The following is a 22,221-nucleotide window of genomic DNA, read 5'->3' on the forward strand; positions in this document are numbered from 1 at the left end:
CCCGAACTGCGAAAGCTTCAAGCCTATTAATTTCTAATTAAGCGTCATCTCATCGTCAGTGGCAAAACTCCCAGGAACTGATTTTAAAAAAATTAAAGCGAAGGAAGTAAATCCTTCTCCTGCAGCCGTGACCCACTGAAACACGCGTGCAGACACGCCCGCGGGGCTGCTGCTGCTGCTGCTGGAGGTAGAAGTCACACCAAGCTTCAGCAGCTGCACCAGGAGCCTTCAACAAGTTTCACTCACCATTCACCGTCTGCTCAGGAGAACAGACATGTGCTTTTACAAAAAGAGACGAGGCATGAAGACACTCCATACTTCACTTTATTGTCACTTTATTCAAGGACATCCGAAACTCTACTACAGATTTCATTTTTGCGTCTACACCGTTTCGAGTTCGTCGTCAATATTTTCTAAGATCCAACTATTGGGTTTATTGATGTTAATGAATATTCATTTTTTTACATTGGTTATAATCTGTTAATAATAATAAAGGAATAACAAAAGAAAGAAAAAACACACATTAAGCTCCCTAACAGGGACAATTTCCTCCAGCAGGACAGCTGCCTTTTTAGGATTTTGATTAATCAGGCAAACAATGTCATGACAAATCGCTTAGTGCAAAAAAGGGGGGGAAAGGACATAAAACAAGTATTTTGCATGTTATACGTTGGGGAAAAAATATAACACGAAATTTGTGCATTTTTAGGGAGTCAGAAGACTTCATAATTCACTTTCAGCCTGTCTGATAGCAACTACTGATCTTATATTGATCTATAACAGACACACGAGGCATTAGTAAATGACTTAGTTGCCTTTAATAAAACCATTTGTTTCATCTGATAAACCTTGCAGAAGGGATTGGTCACCAGAAAGAGCTGAGAAAAAGTTAACTAAATAAAACCAGCGTTTCCTTTAGGATGGTAAAAGAAACAGTGAACCATGGCTCTTTGTAAGCACTGTTAAATGGACTGAAAATGACAAAGTTATGTTTTTAATTAGATGTGAGTAGTGGCCTATATATTCCTAATACAGGATTGACTAAACAGGAGCTTTATTTAAATGTACGGTATTATTCTAATTTATTAAAGTTATTGCATCTGGAAATGTACGATGGTAAATATTACAACATTTGTCAATTTTGCTTGTAAAAACATCATTTCATGAAACAATGGACACCCGATTTAAAACACTCAAAGCCATAAACTGTTATGCAAATTACATGCAGATGATGCAGATTTGCATATATTAAAGAAAAAAGAGAAACAAAAAAATCTTCACAGAACTAAAAGATGAGTCTAGAGATGAGAAACTATTAATTGGTGATGATTTGTGGTGTTAAACTTGACTTGAGAGCTGTCACTTCCAGAATAAATTTTCGTCTTATCAGCAGGCATATGAAGCCTCGAGAAGGCAGCAGTGTCTGTTGGAGCACAATGCAAAACCAAAACGGTGTTGACTGAATCTTAACGCCTGCAAATCATTAATTCAAACAGCACGCTTTAAAAATCTGACGGCGGCCACTTTCAACCTAAAAATTAATCATTTGGGAAAATAAAAGCCTCCTCGGGCCTCCAGCATCCGTGTGAAAATCCTTCTCCCTCTTCAAAGGCCACATGAAAAAAAAATCCCCTCGTTTCTCTCCAGTGCCGACATGAATTTCTGACTCATTAGCATTTATGCAAATGACTTTCTAATTGCAGGCGTAATGACTCTGGCGTGGGAGATTTTTCAATCCGCCATGTTTTTTTGTTGCTGCATGCTTTGCAGGATGCCCCTTTTTTTGTCTTCATTTCTAAAAACAAAAACGATCCATTCTCTTGTTTCCAGACGCTCATCTGACGGGGATCCTGCTGGAGCTTTATGTAACATTTAGAAAGAGTGGGACACTTTTTTTTTTTTAAACAGGCCGCGTTTATCTGAGGCACCGACAAAAGCCAGTTTCTTTTCCTGCTCAGCGCCGCAGTGAAGCTCTGCTACCCGGGTGATTTTTTAATAAAGAAAAAAAGGTGCAAAGGGATGCCAAAGGAGGCTCTAACTTCGAGGTGAGTGGGGTGATCTGCAGCCGCAACTCAGTGACGCCCGTCCGAGCCTGTAGCTCCTCTCACGCAATGCATGCAAGCAGAGTGGAAATGCAAAATGGCAGCACGTGAATAATTATTTTGAGGATTGTAGATTTTATTTTTAATCAAAGAATCAAAGACAATTAAAAAGCTGACTAAAGTTTAATTGTGAAAAGAAAAGCCAGCGCTTGCTCTCATGGGAAAAATTAAAGGTTTGACCTTTGACAGAAATATTTATGACCCAGATCTGCGGAATTTAATGTCCTGCAGTAGAGATGTTAGTATTTATGTAATGCAATACGTTGCCTTTTGTCTCTGTTCACCACGAGACACCTTTAGTTTTTCATTTTCCACCACTGCTCCCAGTTAAATGAACTATTTAGAAAGAAGCTGGTGTATATATGTGTGTGAGTGCAAGTGATGGTGTTGGTTTGGGGGGGGGGGGGGGGGGGGGGGTCCTGTCTGGTTTGGCACAAGAAGGCTGTTTGGCCCCCACAGAGCTGCAACAATATGGGCAGATTTTGAGGGACAAAAGATCCAAAGCCTTGAGTTGCAGAGCACGTCTCTGACACTGGGACACTGATGTACTGGGAATACTGGGATGTTACACTGGGAGATGGTCAATCAGAGCACTGGGATGACAACATGAGCTTCTGCAGTGCCTGTGCAGCTGCCCAACAGGTAGCAAGATTTGGAAAATGATTTTTTTTTTCATTATGATTTGGACACAATCATGTAGATAGCTGAAGCCCAAAATACAGGAGATCCCTTCTAACTCTGTGTAGGACAACATATTCTAAGATAAAACTCATAAACGACAGAGTCTGAGGCTGTGAGTCTGTAGTGTGTAATGTTTCTTTGTTTGGATTGTCGTGGAAAGCCTCTGCGATCTCTAGTCATTTCACTATAATCAAACATTCACGCTTCTCGTCCAGCTTTTCATTATTCTAAAGAGTCATTTGTTCCATGTCAAACCGTGAATAAAAAGATATGATAAATGAAACAAATGCAACACAGACAAAACGACATGTGGCCGTATGAATGCATCCGAACCCGATTTCAGATGAACTGGTTTATGTTTGCCTGCATCTCCTGCAAAGTCTTGGAGAAAAATATGCTGTCGCATGATTTAATCAAGATTTTTATTCACAATATTTAATATCTACCTGGTGCTGAAATACATGGAAAGAACAGGGGCAATTAAGAGCTCAACATTATCACTGGTTCTGAACAGACTGGACAAATGGATTAAAGTGTTAAAATCCTAAACTATACTAACATGGAGGAAGTGTAAAGTCTTTTCACGTTTCATGTGAAAGATGAGAGTGGGGGTCTGGATAGGGTGCTACCTTTAAAAAATGCTGTGTTCTTAAAATTAATCTGTATTTGTGTTTAGTGTAATGTTGAGCGTTTTACACTGAAGGCAGCGAATCCTGCACATTGTGTATTATCCTTGATGATAAATTACCCAAACAATGCACTTCTGAAAAAGACAAAATGCTTCATTTGTGGCGTGTATGTCATTTCTAAGATGTTTATCTATACAATATGATCTTTAAATACATGAAGCCTTTACACAAAGAGTATAAAAAGACAAAAGAGCCAGCAAAAACAGTTTCTTTTCAAATTCTGGATCATTTCCCAAATACTACTTTGTATCCCTGCGCTGTTCCCTGAGTCCAATTTTTTCCTTTCTTTCTCTCTTTGTTTTTTGGCCCTTGGTTTTCATTCATGATAGTCTTTTACATGCTGGTCAGCAGCTAAACTGGCTCACGGAGGCTTTTTAGCTCAGTGAAGAATGTGTGTGGGCTGTAAACACATCCTGCTGCTGGTTTAAACACACAATGTCGGATCCAAATGTAAACAAAGAAAAAGACAAACGCAAGACAGGACGATGCTCTCAGATGGCAGTTATTAGTAATATTGTCTAATCTTGTTAATGCTTTTAAACATAAAAACAAGCACAAAATCTGTTTCTTTTTTCTGAAGTTGAATATACCTGCTACTAGTGGAGCCTTTAGGAGACCTCATAAAGGATGGACAAAAAAACAAAACACTTGTCAGTCAAATGCAGAGCAATAGGCTACACCTGACAGGTGGGAATGCAACATAGTGATCTTTTTAGATTATAGTACAGAAAATAAATAAATTAGAACACACACACATGCACACGCCTTTTATTAGAAACAAAGAAGCATGTAAAAAGATGTTTGTGCACACGCTGGTTTTGTTGGTTATGACTATAAGAGACAAATTAATTTTTTTCAGAGTTCATTATATTTTGCAGTTTTCTGTTAAGATTGCTGGCAGGATTTTACACATCCTTCCAAATGGTGTCATATTTGCGTTGGGGGTAGGAAGCATTGAGCAGAACACTGACGGTTCCTACATGTTTTAATTACGGCTTCTTTTCCTGTCATTTGACGTTGTGGTGTATTTCGGGTGCAGAGTTGCCAGTCACACTCATGTTGCTTCTGTAAGAGACGCAGATCTATTATATGAATCGCATAAAGAGTTGAGCTGATCCGGTAAATGGTTCTGGTACCAGGTGAAAACCAAACCCTACCTCAGTAAAACACTGAATGGGTATACTGTTTTTAACCTAAATGACCAGCTGCACAAGAAAATGCTGACTGGCATTAACAAGCACAAATTCATTAAACAGCTTTGTGTGTTGTGGCAGTCTTACTGGTAGTAGGGAATACAGAACTTTAACTTGTAGAGGCACATCTTAACATTATGGCATTTCTAATTTCTTAATAAAGCAGAAGATGTGATTCCTTTGGTGGTTATGGCATTATTGTGACTATATTCCAATAAGGAACATATTACATTAAATATTTTAGTTACATTTTAGTTGCCTTATGGCTGCAGCTGAAGTCATAAAAAGTTATAAATCCGGTCAAAAAAAACTACTCTGCTGTTAGTCTATTGTCACCAAACTTGCAGTTCAAAATTGTGATTATTTTTCAGTCTTGCATATTAATTAATCTGCAATCCAAGACTGGTTAACCAGCAGAGAAATTCATAAAGTCTTTGCAGAGTAAACTGGTTGGGGGGGAGGAGATTGTGGTGGTGGTGGTGGGAGGATGGGTTAACTGCTATGCCTTGCAGGAATGGCCTGATGGGTGCTAATGAACTTGGGATGTGCCACCACAATGCTGAGCGGCCCCTGGTGCACCTCGGTGTCCGGGTTCCCATGCAGCCGATGGAATAAGAGGGTTGATGGAGGGGAGGAGGAGAAGTGATGGGGGTTAGGAGGAGGGCGGGCGGCTGGATTGTGCACCCAACCTATTGTGCCCGGTCCTTAGCCCATTAGCCACCACCAACCACTCTTGCTTTCGAGAGCTCGAGACTAGCCTGCCTGCCTGCCCGAACTCGGTAACCAGGCATCGGCGAGGGCGAGAGGAGGGGAGGAGAGAAACAGTAGCCGTATTTAGAGTTTGATCTCCAGGAAAGCGTCCAAAATTTGGAGAGAAAGAAAAGGGGAGCCCGGGACATTGGTAGGCAGGGAGAACCCCCTGACAACAAACCCGGGCCTGACAAAGTTGTCTCTTTGGCAGTCGCGCCTCCTATTGAACCAGTAATTTATTCAAAGGAGATTTTTATCCCCGCGATCTAATTATTATGATAATCAAGTGACCCAGACCCCCTTTCTTGGCTCTTGTCTGCGGGCTCTGGGCTCGGCGGTGACAGTAAAAGCTGATTTGCACGGTCTTCACCCCCTGGTCACATTCCTGGACTCCTCTGTATCAAAGACGTAGACAATGAGAATAGTGGATGTGCGCACTTGATCCAGGCATGAGCGGAGGCCGCAGTCTCCGCCGGGGGCTTTGTGTCAAATGAATACTAGTAGCCAGACAAGATTACACGAAACTTTTTATAATCCCCACATGGTCCAAAACGACGCTCACAACGACACCCTTGATATGTGAAACTAAATAGACCTGAAATAGAGACAGCAGAGACGATGCTGAATATTTGATTGAGCTGATGATACCAGTTTATAATCAATTAGAGAACTGATTATTAATATGATGACCAAATGTCATGCAATATAAGGAGTGTTGCCAAGATTTTGGTATCTGTAGTCTCAAATATGACGTCGAATAAAGCCATTCTACACTAACTCAGATTATTAGTTTCGAGGATTCTTTTTTTATCATTGAGGACAGAACTTGAGCTTGAATCCTTATTCAAGACCACTTATGCTTTCATTTTTTTAGAGGGTGGAGACAAAAAAGCAGACCTGCATCGTGTCATAAAGGGGAGGGCCTTGGTGGTGGTAGCCTATATGTTTTTAGAGCAGGCATGTTTTGAGTTCATATTGCATCTGACGAGAGGAATGGCGAGTACCGGGGACAGCGCGGGGAGGAAGGGGGGAGGCGAGATCCACCTCCGAGAGAAATAATGGGGATGATAATAAAACAGGGGGAAAACCCGTCCGAGGGAAGCTGAATGGATGGAGCAAGGCAGACGTCACGGCCAGCCGCAGCCATGAAGACCGTGCGGTCCAGCCTCCGGCAACTCAGTTGGTCTCCATCTCCCGAGCCGCACGCTTCTCGATTTTGGAGAGCGGACGCCGCGGAGACTCCCAGGCGACGGCGTGAGTATCAATATAATCTGTGTTTTCTCCAAAGGGGGGAAGGTGAAAGCGGTTGGGGATTAGCGGCGAAAATCACGGAGGAAAGACCGTTCGCATCCGCGCCGTGCACGCCGCCGATCTGCACGCATAACGGAGCAGGATGCACACAGGCTGGATGTGTCAGCAGCAGGCGAATATGGGCGCTGTGTGTTTGAGCAGCAGGTCCTGGGCTCTGAATTTACCGTTATTTTTGTTTCTGTTTTGATGCTCTGATGAGGGTAAAGTAGGAGGTGATGTTTCACTCACAATGGCAGCTGTTGAGAGGAAAACCAAGTGGCAACTCAGTGTTCATGACATTTTGTCTCTTAATTCAGTGTGCTTAAAAAAATACAAATCGATATTGAAAGCTTCAGAAAGAAAAATTATGGGTTGATTCACTTAGTAGAATATGGAGTAGTGCACAGGTGGAAAGTAACAGCTAAAACATGTGGAAACAAACCTGCACTGTGGAATACGTGTGTGAAAGAGCAACTTCTAATTTGAAGTGGTTTGTCTCTGTTTTAAAGAAAAAGTACTCTTTTTTCAGACCCAGCCTTTATGACGCATTGTGTGCAGGCTTCATACAAAGCGATTCACAGAGAGCCACACAGGCCAAAAGGCGCTTCCAGCCTTGATTTCATTTCTCATACACACCTCCAGGCACTTAGCAGGGTCACTTCTCAAGCTCTGTTTGCTGCAGAAGCGGGAGCTGCAGAGACAGGCAACATATGGCACGAAAACCCAACAAAATTTGACACGATCAGGATGTGGGGAATAAATTAAATCCTTTTGTGTCTTTTCCCCCCAAATTAAGCCCTTGCAGGACTCTTTGCTACCATGTGGCTCAGATATGAGGATTACTAGCACACAGACCTGCAATGCATGCGTAATAAGACAAAGTGATCGTGTTCACACCCATGGTTGGCGGATAAAGGGATCACAAGGCCAAATATCCAGTCCACACGTGTGCGCCGAGAGGCCTGTACAGAGAACACGTGTGCGCCCCCGGATACATTAGGGGAGAAAAACTGAGGCCGTTGAGCTTTCAGGGGGTTTGAAGCAAAAAGAAAAAAAGGAGATTATGAAATATTTCACATGATGAACATGAGGGTATTAATTTGTATGCAGGCTTAGGGAGGAGGGGAGAATTTAGAAAACAACGATTTTGTGCAACCTTTGCACAAAATTCAGATTCATTTTCCAGTTTAAGCCAAAATATATCGGCCACGCAACTTTAGAGTATTTATCTAGCAACACACACACACACACACACACACACACACACACACACACACACACACACACACACACACACACACACACACACACACACACACACACACAATTGGCAACTGTGGGGTGGAACAAATAAGGAGAGGATTTCTGTACAGGGCTTTAAATGAAGTTCATATGCACCGTGTATTTTAGAGATATTTGCGACACCACTGTAAAAATGGCAGGTTGTACATTATTGTAAAAATACAGATAACAAAGTATTAAAAGTACTACTGCTGAAGTATCACTCAGTGCACCTTACTTCACCTACTATCGGAGTTTTTGTTTTAAAAAAATATTTTGTCCTTGTCGTGACAAAATAGAATTTTCTGACGATCTTTGCTGGTTAACCGAAGTCTACAATAACCAAAATTGGGCAGTTAGGCTTTGTAGTCATTTTGAAGAGTAAAATCATCGTCTCTTTTTTCCAGGAACCGCTGGAGAGACATTCAGCGGCCTCACAACACGTGATTTACTGTAGGTAATATGGATAACCAGCTCTCACTGTCACTCATATCACCCTCAGGCTTCCGTGGTTATTTTTTCAAAGTTTGATGGAATAATATGTTTTATTTTGACGTAATTGCTTTAAAAAAAATACAAGTGTATTTATCTACAACAACAACAACAACAACAACAACAATAATAATAATAATAATAATAATAATAATAATAATAATAATAATAATAATAATAATAATAATAAATATATGAAGTGCAGACTCAAGTTTAAAATCTAACAAAGAATAAGATGAAGACACTCGAAGCTGCATGTCAATATCTGGGCTCTTATTTTAAACGTCACAGGATTTTGTCATAGGTTGTGGAAATTACTATTAATTGCGTAATTTCTGCAAAGCCTCATTTTAAGGCGAGTTGCCCTATCACTGCAAAAACAGTGCGTATGCTCATCAGACACAGTGGGCCTGCCTCACCACAGTGTGACTTACACTCTGTTTATTTCTGTATTCATCCTTTAAAGTGGCTTAAAATGTGGGTAAAATACTTTTGCCCTCCTGCACAATTGTCTTTGTTGCCTCCAAAATGCAGTCGCTCAGTCGCGATTAAATGAAACGTTTTAATAGGACTTATCGCGCGGGTTTAATCAGATGAGAACCAATGACACTTTGCAATATGAATCCATTTCTTGCTAATCTGCTCTGCACCTTTGCATATTTTTTTCCCCAATTAGAGGCACAGGATTTGTTGACGTCATGCTCATCTTTGGCCAATAGCAGGGCCTGATGAGGTTTGTTTAAATAATGGAGATCAAGAAGCTGGAGTTCCATTTATGCCCTAAACATGCTTTGAAATTTTGGAGAAAAGGGTCCAAACGAAGACTTAAAACCAGGGGTTTTTGGCTCATTTAAACTTTTAAAGAACACATATATATATATTTTAATGTTCACAAACTTCATTTTGTGAACACATGGTGTTAATAATAACATCATGAAAGCTAAACACTGTAGGGACAATAAGGCAGAAGACAAAATGATGCAATTGTATGAGATTAACAGAATTATATGGAATGCAGCACTTAGGGGACTACGACTGAAAAAGCAAAAATAACTGAAATAATCCAATGCAGTCTGAACATTTTAAAAATCGTGATTTTTCTTTTCCTTTTTCAGCTTGAAAATCATGAAAAAAATATTTATTTAAATGTTAATATTGCACCATCTGCATTCAGAATAATTACCATGAATTACTAATGAGTTAAAAAAAAACTTACTAAACACTAAAATTGAAAACAACAATACTTATTTTATTTTAAATTGATGCTGCAAAACATTTCTAGTTTTCTAGATAGAAATAAAAAAAAGCATTAGGTTATTGTTGTAGCCTTAATTAATGTAAAATATGATTGCATTAAAAGAATAGCCTACTGAAGTCTAATAGTTTTGTAAAAGACTACTTAATAATAAGTGGAAGTTATATCTTAACATTTAGTTTTTAAATATTCTGATTCACTTAATGTAGACTATAGCTAAAATACATCAAATGAGCTATTAATAGTATTGCATTTTTTGTGTATGTGTGTGAGAGAGAGATTGCATGTATCTGTGTGTATTTATTTCTAAGTCACAGTGTGTAGTTTGATGTTTTCTGCAGTTATCTACTGAACATCTGAAAGCACACACACACACACACACACACACACACACACACACACACACACACACACACACACACACACACACATGTTCTCCACTGAAGCAGCAATCTAGGAACTAAGGCATGTTTCTGCTTTTAAAGGTCTTTGCTTTGTCCTTGTGGATTGAAACAAAGGACATTGATGAAGAACAGTGTAATGCTGACAGCCGTCTAAATGGAAACAAAATACTTTGAAATCAAAATATTTTCAGGCATTCGAAGAAGAAAAAGAAGACCTTCTGTAAATTGTAATCAAGAGGGAGAACAATGGCCGGGTGATTTGTTATTTGGTAACGGAGATGTAGCCATCTCTGGTAATGCCAGTCAGGTTGTGTGTTCGCAGGTTTGGGTGTGCGATGAAGACTGAGGATATTGAGTTAGTCTCTCATTCTCTCTCAATATCTCTCCATCTTCCTTCAGTCAGTAAAGCTTTACTTGGTGGTGGCGTTTGTGGGGGAGGAGCCTGCCACAACAGGGATCTGGGCACACAGAGCAGCCTTAATTAGATGGGGCCTCGTGCCATGTGCCACCACAGCATGTGTGAAAGGGAGTGTGTGTGTCTGTGAGTGTTATAGCATAGTCCGTAGCCATGTAGGATAAGATTTGTTTTGTGTGTGTTTAGTTTTGTTTTTGCATGGTCTCTGGACACATTTGGATACTAAAGGGTATGTTTAGCACTTGTTCTTTCATGATATGTAGGAGAATTTTTCTCTACATATATATATATATATATATATATATATATATATATATATATATATATATATATAACCCCCCCGATCTATGCTTTGGCGCCAACCACCATCATTGGCTGACTGCTTTGGCATCAGATAATTTAAATGAAGACAAACCAGTTCCTTTTGTAGTCAAACAGCCGGGATCTTCTTTTAATTTAAAAATGCATTTGGGTCATGGCAGGGGGCGGTGTTTGAAGCCATCACCCTCCTATGGAGCTAGTCAGCGGGTGAGGCGGGTGCGCTGTAGGGATGGGCGCTGGGCTGGAGAAAGGAAGGTTGTAGCCTTAGTTGGTTTGGACTTGCTCAGCAACCTTTTTTTAAATTGGTGCCTCTTGCTGATTGTTTGACTTGTTGGGTTTTTAATATAGAGGCGTTACTCACAGGCCAATCAAAGCTTTTGGCGGACAAAGGGAAGTTTCCAATTGGTTGAGGTTGTTTGAGGCGGAGAGAGGGAGCCACATGATGACATCATAAAATAAAGGGTCAGGACATTTAAGGGCTGCTGTAGGATGAGCGAAGAAAAAAGGCCGTAAGCCACAAAAGAAATGCTATGAACTGCTCTTTGATTTTTCTCTCCCTAAAATCAGACTTTTGACATGATTTTTAGCTCCGTCTCAAGTTAGTTTGTAATTCTTAAAATCATTTTATAAAAAGCAGTGGAGACATATAATGATATAATAGGTTTTAATTAACAACCCTCTCCTCTGCTTATAGGGCAGAACTTGGCCCATGTTACTTCGCCTGCAGATTGAGAGGATGGGTAGCCTTAGGGGTTGGTTGTTATCTTTGGTTATCTAGCTGTATGAGTGATGTACATTCTTCATAAAGCTAGATAACCGAAAGTAACAAGAATCCCATTACACTCCTGAAAAGGCATCAAGACCCCAAATGCGCCTCCCTACAAGAAAATGCAAACTTTGCCAGAAGAATTGTAACATGAGAGAAGAAAATGGACTACATTTTAAAGAAGACCGGAATGCGATGCAACAAAAGGTAGGCTGCATGTTTTTCTTGTGTCTTATCTGTTGGTGATGGAATGTGTGTGAATACATGTGTGTGCCTTTTGTTAAACTCAAGTCTGAGGCCCCTTTTTTGATCCATCCGCAGCTCGTAATGCTGGGTATCGTTGTTAGTCATGTACAAATAAATGGGACATTGCCACACATATTTCCTTTAGCTCTCTGTAGCCAGTGGCAGTGATCCATAACAGTAAGGTTGGTACAACAGGATCACTTTTAATCTAATAAGCCCCATGATCCTTCTGTGTGGGGCTGCATGCATGGGTTTAGACTTAGTATCACATGGTTAGGAGTGACAAGCTTGCTAAAAAAAAAACAACAACCCCACACCGATTCACCAAAGTAACTGGTCTCTGATTAGCCAACACCAAGTGACTAAAGGACTTGCCAGTTTACTGGCTAGTTTGGACAACGCTCTATTTATTTGTCTCCATGTAATTCAGTCTTACTGCTTGCATTTTTGGCATTAAGAGACCATGCAATATGAAAAGAATGTGGGCCTTTGAGCTGCATACGGTGCTATGAATTATACATATGTTCCAACTTGGATTGGATTGTGTGAGTTAAGAATGGTCCCTCCGAGTTAATCTGGTCTCCCAACGCCCCACTGGCAGCTAAGCGCACAGACAAGAATTTGTTTGAGGCCAGTTTTGTTAAGTTAGCTGTTGTTGATTTTTTTTCTTCTTCGTTCCACCTACTCCCTTTTTCCTTTTGCATGAAAAGATGTTTAATTTGGGGTCCTGGCCGTTGTTTGATTTGACGTGACAGTTGGCTTGGTTGTGAATGGGCCGTGGCAAAGCCTCCATTGCATGAGGTGCTACCATGTGGAAAGGCCCGATGGGATCTCACTGAATGCTGCTGTGTGTACGTGTTGGGTTCAGAGGGGGAGTGGTCCAGGGGCAATCAAGCAGAAAGTACCCCTAGTGACAAGATCCACGAGTGAGCGAAGGAGAACAATCTCAGCCTTTAGGTTCTTTGCCTGGACTCATGGTGAGGAGTAATTGGTCAATCAGATCTTCAACCTCAAGGCCTCTGATGGCTGATTGAAGGTGTGATTTCTGTTCTGCCCATCAAAGCTGGAGGGTTACTCCTGCTGAGAAAGGCCACTAAGAATTGTATCCTAGGTCTCAAAGCTCTGGTGGTACATAGCGAATTCCACGTGTGGCGTGCTATCTCATTGTGGTGCAGCTAAAACATCACCCTCGGGTTTGGATATATTTAGCTTGACAGGGTACAAATTCTAAACAGTTGTGCAGGACTGAAGTGAAATTACTAAAAGCTTGTGAGGCAACCTTACCTCGCAATGTCAATCTCTTCGAGCCCTGCGGTTGTGCCTGCCTGCTGCATTGCAGGTGCTGAGTGTGACACTTGAGCTTTGGGCTCTGCTAGTAAGAGAGAGGAACGAGGGCCCTGACAGGAAGTGACAGCCAGAGATGTCACCTTCTTGGATGGCAAAGTAGTACCTGGTTCTCTCTCTGTTGTGTTGCTACGTCCCTACATGTCCTTTTCCCCTTTATTTCTTTAGTTTTACAGCGTTGTATGTAGGGCTTTTTATCACATAATGCAACTGATAGATTAATGATTGTGCGTGCCCAATATCCAGACTCCTGTATATCTACACAGGTGTGGTTTGTATTTATGAAATTAGCATATAACAGGTGTAAGGCAGAAACATTTTGTGCATTGTGGAGAATAGTTTTCTCCCTTTGCATCTTTTTTGTGTCAGTTACACTGTTGGGTCTAAATGGGAACTGAAGTCTTGGACAGATTGTGTTTATACCCTAAGCAGTGCCCTGGGAGACGCATGTCATGGTACAAATGCTTTGTTCTGGCTCGGTGTGTGGCACAGTTATATCACTAACACTTCACACTAGGGAACTTAGTGCAGAAACTGTATTAGCTTATGCTTGCCTGAAAACAGCATAAAGATAGGAGAGTTCCTCAAAAACACCTTAGGGCCTTTGCTCTCTCTTTTTCTCTGTCCCATGGCAGTGTTGGAAATAGAAAGAGGGCGCGAGGAGAAAGCATGTAAAGGAAAGCAGCCAGGGAGAGGAAAGAGAAGGAGGAGGGTGGTGGGTTTGTCTTAGCTTTCATGCACTGGGCAAGCAGATTTAGACTCCAAGTGTCAAATAGAAAAACAGCCATTGTGGTCGGGTCCTACTTGCCCCCCCATAAGTAGACTTTACAGTCAATAGAGCTAGTCCACTTGTCACTGAGGGACAATGCACCCCTTTGCCTCCCTTTCAGGCCTGCCGGGTCCGAGCAGCCAGACAGCTTTCTGAATAACCCAGTGATTCTTGGCCCCTTTTCTCTGCCTCTCTTTCTCTTGACGGAACACACCAACAGGGCTTGGAAAATGGCTTCACTGTTGGGCCAGAGTGTAAGGACAGACCCTGTTATTTTCTACAACACTGGCATTCCCTCCACCCCCTTATGCACGCATAGAAATGAATGTATCTTGGGCAGTTGCAAAAGTCAATGGGCCTCCTCAGACAAAGGAGATTAAGTTTGGCAACTTAGCAGTAACAGGTGTACTTTGACTGAGCTCGGACCACACGGGGGGTGACTGTCGTTGTCTTACCCACTTGCTCTGTTTGTCTCCTTGTTGGTTTTTAGTTGCATGGATGTAAAAATTACGTTTGTGTTGCGTTGTCAGAAGACAAGAGCGCCTCAGACCTTGTTGACTTAGAAGTTTTAGTTGAGCTGTCCAGCACAGGCCTCTTATCATTTTCAATGCATTTGAAAACAAAGCTTAGTTTTGCTACATTTCTCCCATGCCAAGTTTTCTCCGAAGGGATTCTGCAGATATCTTTAGAACTCAAGCAGTGCTCACCCAAGGGAGCGAGTTAAGGGTAAACAATGCGGGCACACGGAGAAGAAAGAAGTATCAGAGGGAGTGCGGCACTGCACAGAAGCATGAATACATTTTCACATTTAGAACTGAGACATTGATGTTTTAGGAGGGGAACTATCATTTAAAGAGAATGAAGCCTTTTCTGTACATACCTTCAGTATTTTCAACCATAATAAATCAAGCCATTCAGCATCAGTACAAATAGAGACACTCTCAGAGCCAGAGCAAAACAGTGCATGCATTTGTTTGTTTCAGTCATTAATAAAGCTTTTACTGAGAGCCTCGGTCCTCAGAAAAGCCCATTCTGGTGAAATGACTTGGCAAAGCATCCGATGGAGGGTCTGTTCAGACTGAAGCTGCTCCCGCTCCCATTGTCTAGCTCTCTCTCACACACCTACGAGTCCAGAGTAAGCACACAATTTCATTGTTGCGTGAGCTGTTAATATCAGAGGCTTCACAATAGAGCCCATTCGCCATATTTGCATAAGGCACTTTTCCAACAAGGACCCAGAGAGGGCTTGAAAGCTGGCCCACTCTAGTGCCAATGGCAAAAAAATGTCAAGTGCCAATTAGGAGAGGTTTGCCACCATTCAGCAATACCCCACCCCTGTAGTCCTTCCCCTCCCTGCTTACCCACCCCAACTCTCTCACACTCCAAGTCACCCCTGGTTTTACCACCTTATTCCAATTTCAGACGTGGCCTTCCCCTACTGACACCCAGAGACAAAAGCTGGCTCCCTCCTCTCTGGCTAATGGAGGATCCTTTCTGCTTGGCTCAGAGTATTAGTAAAATCAGACAGCATGGTCCGTTCACCGATTAGTCAGCTTTCTTTGTTGATTACTTTGAATAGGGTTCAAGAACTATGCAAGATACAGAGTCCACCTGCTTGGGAATATTGAACTTAGCAAGCTGGCTGCACTGTGCTACTTTTGTTTTAGACTCCCAGGTTTGCATGTGCAGGTGTGGGTAATTGAGGGAAGGATTGTGGCAGAGACAGACGCTGATTTAAACAATTAACAATTCCCCCTTTCATCTGAAATCCACAGTGGTTGTTCTGTGTTAGTGTTAATGACATTTAGCCACCTAATGGCTTGCTTTAAGCTAGTCGTGCTTATTATTTTGCACGGATGCACATAGAAACATAGAGAAATGCTGCAGAGACACTATTTAAATTTAGAGTGTAGACTTTAAGTCAGCCTTAAAGGCTTAAGGAAAAGTAGATTTGCTACATGAAATCCAAGTTAGCTCAACTGGTGAGCATGTAAAGTACTCAACTACTGTTTATAATTCTATCGATGCTGAAATGCTACATTATTTCCATTATTTCCATGCTTAACTGCAGGTGTCAGATGCAAAGTATGCGGTGGAATGGTGGATTTAAAACATTAACTGTTCTTGAATTTTAGGTGATATATTGTTTATGCAGGAAAAGCCTTTAACATCAAAAACCTGGAAAAAAAAAATTGCATTCTGTAAAAAACAAGGATGCAGTAAATTAAATGAAAAAATTAGGTCATAGACACAATAAAAGAAGGTAATCGTGTTTGCCCAATTGGTCTGGCGTTGTTTTCAGCAGAGCGTTTACCTAACTTACCGCCTCCTGCCACTCAAAAGGATTTTTCTCTTGTCGCTTTTTCTCTTTCTTTCTTTTATTCAATCTCTGTGTCTAGTTTTTTTTTCTTTCCCACCCTTGATTCTCAGATGGTTGGATCTGATTTGCATGCATTTACATAATGAAAGTCATTTGCATGCTCAGGGGCAGACTGTACCATGAGAACAGACATGAAAAGGTGTGTGTGTGTGCGCGCGCGTGCATTCGTGTGTTTGTATATTTTTGTGAACTGTACATGTGTGCTTTTGTGGATAAGCTACATAGTTTAAATGTTCAATTTTACCCTCTGATTTCTCCATCTATGTTTTCTGTGCAGGCTACCACATTACTGAAGGAAAGCTGGCAAAAGAAGACTGAAAAACAGAGAAGGAGGAGGGGTTGTTGTTGATTCTGCCCTCCCTCTCTCCTCACCCTCCACTGCATTGCCTCTTCCCTCCTCCTCTTCCCTTCCTCATCCACTCCATCCTCAGCAGACTGCCCCTTTTTCCTGTACAGCGAAACGCAGCCCGCGCCACCATCTTAGAGCAACGCTGGCATGAAATGGAAGTGGGAAGACCAGTCAGCGCAGGTAACACACCAAACCCACTGCGCCCGCCATGCTTCATTTTTCTATTGGCACCTCCCTGACTCTCCATCATATCGCAATATCTCCATCTCTCCGTGCCCTCGCGCCTTCTCCGGCGTGATGTACCCTCCGTTTTAATTGCCTCTGATACGTTTGTTAATTGCACGACTCATGAGATGCACTGATGGGAAGGAGGGGAGGGTTGATGTGGGTGGAGCGTGTTTTGTATGTGCGTACACATTAAATCACTCCGCTCTCAATGCCTCTCTCAGGAGGCGTTCAGTGGGCATCTGTCCTCGAAGCGCAAGTTTTTCTTTCCCGTTTGGGAATTCTGATGCCATCCTCACATGCCTGCCCCGACATGGCGGCGCCTGCCATTTTGGAGCTACGATGCAATCCGTGCCTTCTGGACGACAGACAAGCACAGCTGATTACTCCATAAGTTGAGCAGCTTAGTAAGAAAATTTTAGTCACTGAACCTAAAAAACTGTGATATAATATTTAATGATTTTGACAGTAATCTGTGACAGAGGTATGGCTTTTTAAAATAATTCTAAAAATCTCCCTTCAGCTCTTTAAATGAGGTCAAAAGAAATGTCAAGGTGGGCAACATCGGTTGAGTGGAAGTTATGATTCATAGTCTTTTACAGGGACACTGCAGCACATAAAAAGCCCAAAACAAAGCAGGAGAGAGGCAGAAAGAGGCAGAGAGAAAAAATAAAGACAAGATGGTGAAGTTGTAAGAGCATGATAGGCAGATTTAGTACTGAAAAGTCTCTCTTTAAGTGAGTGGTGAGTATTGGAGGGCAGTCGGTGCTCAGACAAGTTGAGTATTGTTCTCCTTGCATGAGCTCGTTGTGGTGCGGCATTTCTTCAACCGGGGAGCTCCCAACGTTGAAAACCGCTTAAACCAAAACACCAATTAGCGTTAGCTGGGCTTGATTAAGTAAGATGGCTGGTAAACAATGCTTACTTTTGTCATCTTAACACAGAAACCTCCCTTTGTTTGTGTCTGTGGCGTGTGGGTCAGAGAGACTGTGCTAATGGTAACTTATAGTAGGATGCCTGGGGCTAACAGAAACTGCCACAACCCCCAAGTCAAGGTAAAAACAGCAAAGGAGACTTGGCAAAGACAGGAAACATCTTAACATCAAATTTTGTTTTCTTTTAAATAATTTGGCCAAAAATGTTCAATTATATATATATATATGTGTTCTTTAAATTAAATCACTAATTTTCTGTATTTAGACAGAATACACTGTTAATGATTCCAGTTCCCCAATTAGGTCAAACTAAGCTTAATTAATTTGAATATTTGACGATGCCGCCTTAAGCGAAGGAGTCGCTTGGCTTTCCTGAGAAGTCTTGTGGTAACTGTGTCAAACGCAAAGTGCACTAATCACTGCCAGGCCTCTATAAACAGGTGGTAGATTGAGCAAAGGGGGCCGAGGCCATTCTCAATTTACTGTGTAAATTATGCAGAGCCCAAAACAATGCAAACAGTAGACAGTGGAGTGGCTGGCGTTGGCTAATGAGATGATGAGAAGCCTGGGAGGCCTGCGAGCTGATAGAGGAGAGGGGGTGGGCACGGCTTGTGTCTGGATCGGTGTATTCATGTGTGCGTCTTTGTGCGAGTGTGTGTGAGGGTCTAGAGGAGCTTTGGCAGGGGAGCAGACACTGTCCCGCCTGCACAAACCCCACCGTCAGCACCCCTCCTGCCCAGACTGAGTGCTACAGGGGGAGGGGAGGGTTAGCAGGCAGCTGGGGCACCCTGCCCCCATTGCTCCTGCAAGAGCACCAGGCTTGGGAACCTCGGTGGCAGGGGTCCCCCCAACACTGGCACGTAGGGGGCCCCCAAAAGTCTGGCTGCAAACCCCCATCTCCACCAATCCCCCCACCCCACCGTCTCTTGTCTCCCCAACCATCTCCACCCCTCCTACCCTAATGTAAGGCTCGGGGCCTGGGAAGGACTTCAAGTTCACGGCCAGACCTCCTATTGAGCTGACAGCCTGACTGTTTGCTCAATTCGGCTCCCTATTCAGGACCATACTGGAGGGGGGTGCTGTTGAAAAAAGGTTGGAGGATGCAGGAGGGTGTTGCTAGACAGTGTGGGACACTGTAGCACTGCGATAGCTATTCATTCAGCAAGGGGAGACAAGTAAAGAGCGGGGGGGAGAGCGTGAAGTTGGAGGGGGGGGGTTCAAGTCGGGATGCATAAATAAAAAGTGAGGAATCCAGGCTCAAAGTTTGCTTTGAGCAGTGTGCGCCTCTCTCACACTCTTTTAGACTCTTAATTACCGGCGCCTTCCACTTTTCTCTCTCCCTTTTCTCTAACTACACCCCCCTCCTCATCGCCATCGCACACACCCTCCTGAACACACACACACACAAAATGGCAATGGCAATCATTCTCATCATCCTCTCTATCCCCTGGTTTTATTAGGCCACATGCTGGGGCTGTAAATTTACCATTAACAAGCTTATTCACTGTAGTCCTCTCAACAAAACAAGACCATGATGCCAATAACTCAAAGCGACACCAATACCCGAAACTGCCTTTTATGTCGCCAACCTCTACTGTTAGCCACTCCCTGCAGCCCCCACTCTTTCCTCACTGGCAGAGAGCACCCTCACACCGTAATGCTAAATGCCAAGGCTAACGTGATGCTTGTTAATAGCTCAGACAATGGTAATTAGCGCAGTGGTTGTTGATTTAAGCTAGATCTAAGCTAGATGGACGCATTATTGGCTAATTCTGAACTTGGTGACCTGCTATAATATTTTAAGTTGCTTGTCTGAGCTGCTCGAAAATGTAACAGAAAAGGGGGTTTGATGGTCTTCTGAAGTCCAACTTAGCCTAGCTTAGGGTGTGTCACATGCTTCCTCTTTGTATTAGCAGCTTGTAGCGTACCAGGCTCCTGTTAAGGCCTTTCAACTTCAGTCTCAATCCCCTTGGCTGGTACACGAAGCTGTACTTAACTCGGCCAGATTTAGGACACACAAGGAAGAAAAACCTAATAAGTATTTTTTTCATGTTTAAAGAGCACTGAGAACAAGCCTTCTTTTGATACATAAATTGGACTTCACAGTCCATTGTCTCAAATAATTGTTTTGACATTCACATGATTGGCCTCAAGGTGTGTTTTGACTCATTCTTTTTTTATTTTTTATTTTTAGATAAATGTGATTGGTGCAGGGGGATCCAGAATGGACAGAGCACACAAAAGGAGGACGGTGGGACTCCTCCTTCATTCGCTGCCTTTTAGCTGGAGTAAACACGGAGGATGGCGATGCTGTCTGCATGCGAGCCGGCAGTGATTCCTGCCATAACTGTGGAACGCTGTGTATGTCTCCTTGATGCATCGCTCGAACCAACACTCAGCCTGGACTGCTTGTGAATGACTTTTGGTGTTTTAACTGAGCAAACATCATCGTGGACTCCAATCATGGAAACCTGTGGGACTCGTTGGAAAATAAGCAGCCCGAAGGCTGGAGGAACTGCTTGATAATTGTGACTCTTAATTCTTTTATTTGTAGATGTGGCACTGAATTTTGTAATTATTATCCTATATTTGATTGTAAAAAAATATTGTTTAGACATGAAGGAATATAATCTGTCCTCAGCTGTCATAGGCTCCACTTAATGTAGGTTGTATTTGATGATTTGTAGCCCATATTTTGCTCATTTTCTCTTTTGTTATAGTTGCTAGGACTCAAAAGACATGTGAATGTGAGACCCACGGCAGCAGTGAATAATACTGCACTGCGATTGGACAGCTCCGTGTGTCAGCTGACACAATGGCGAAGGAGTGAGCTGTCGTCTTTATACTCTATGCAACTGTTCTCTTTTTTTCCTTTCTTTATTGTTTAGGGGAAAAAAACCTTTTCATATTTATTTTGGATTATGTTTTGAGCCATCAGTTTACAGAAATTCCTTCAGACATCATCAAGAGAAATGGTTTATGAGGTGCTGACGTTCCAGTTATTAATATAGTGAAACAGAAATTACAGTCAGGATGTGTGTGTGAGTGTGTGACAGATGACAGGATACAGCATTTTCATCAGTGGATGGATTGAATCTCATATTTGCAGCTTTCGACTGTGCAGCCATGAGCCAGAGTCTGAGTAAATGTGGACTCAAGCATTTAATATTCCTGATGGTTGGAGTGTGTTTGATCAGCAGGAAGTAGCTCTGCGTGTATACAGAACATGCCACACTATTAAAAGCTGCTCCCTATAGCAGTCGTTGAGGCACAGCAGTTTGGCACATAATAGTTACCTGCTTTAGTGTAATGATACATCTTTAGGTGAGACATGACAAATACATTGGCTTCAAACACTGCCTTAATTTCCTGTTCTTGACATTAACACACAGCGACACACACGCCCGCACACACACATGCACCCAAATGCAATAAGGCAAGTACTATCAGGGCCTAATTCATTCTATATTAATTTTTGGGAAGTGGCAAATTTTTTATTACGATTGATAATCTATGCAAATCTTTTAAATATTACTTTAGACAATCTATGTCTATGCAGCGCTTTTGCAATTGATTCAAGGGAGACTATCTTGGCCTAATTTAGAAAATGTATTCTTTTGATAATCATGCACATCCCAGTGCTCAAGACAATTACTTATCTGCCTGGATAAGCTTGAAATTATGTTTTTAATCTCTAGCAAAAAAAAGTCACTCTTCTGAAATCAGTCCAGAGGCTTGAAAACCATGAATTGTGGTCTAAAATAATTAAATCAGTTGCACTAAATCTCCCTTTTCCTTAAATGTAGATCAAATATATCTATTTAGCTTTGAATAGCATACTGTTTATATAAGCAACAATGTTTGTATTATGCAATCTCATCTTTGTGAATGAGTGTTCACCACACGTGCCTTTGTATGGAAAACTGTTGAAATAGTAATAAAGGTTTACAATGAAAACAATGAAACATGTCTTGTGCATGCTTTTGATCAGTTTTGGTTGCATATCGCTGGCTGGCAGGATCGTCTAGTGATAAATGGAAAAGTACATTAATCAGCCGCATATAGTGCTGAAGTGTCCTTGAGCCGTGGCTGAGCCTGGTCAGCAGTGATGTAATTCACTGAAAGAAAGAAATATAAATGTAAATAACTGTCCTTAAAATGAGAGACAGAAGAGGTTACAGTTTTCTAAAATTAAAAATGGAAAAATCTATAAAAACAAACAAAACCTAAATGTGCTTTTCCTTAATGATTTTGCTGCTTTAGTCACATCTACAGAGAAATCTACCGCAGTTCAGTTTCAGCACATCGTCACTGCCAAATGAAAAGATTATAAC

General features: G+C 41.9%; 1 long non-coding RNA gene across 1 annotated transcript; it reads left to right on the top strand.

Moving 5' to 3' along the window:
- Nucleotides 1-6,439: 6,439 nt before the first annotated feature.
- On the top strand, nucleotides 6,440-21,852 carry LOC146563911 (uncharacterized). Its single transcript, XR_014894379.1, has 4 exons — nucleotides 6,440-6,669; nucleotides 11,568-11,846; nucleotides 16,656-16,907; nucleotides 20,082-21,852. It is a non-coding gene; the product is annotated as an uncharacterized LOC146563911 (long non-coding RNA).
- Nucleotides 21,853-22,221: the final 369 nt, after the last annotated feature.

Source organism: Mchenga conophoros, linkage group LG11 (genome assembly GCF_057382185.1).
Source record: "Mchenga conophoros isolate Kocher_MC1m ecotype Shallow Benthic linkage group LG11, M_conophoros_male_GT1.1, whole genome shotgun sequence".
Classification (NCBI taxonomy): Eukaryota; Metazoa; Chordata; class Actinopteri; order Cichliformes; family Cichlidae; genus Mchenga; species Mchenga conophoros.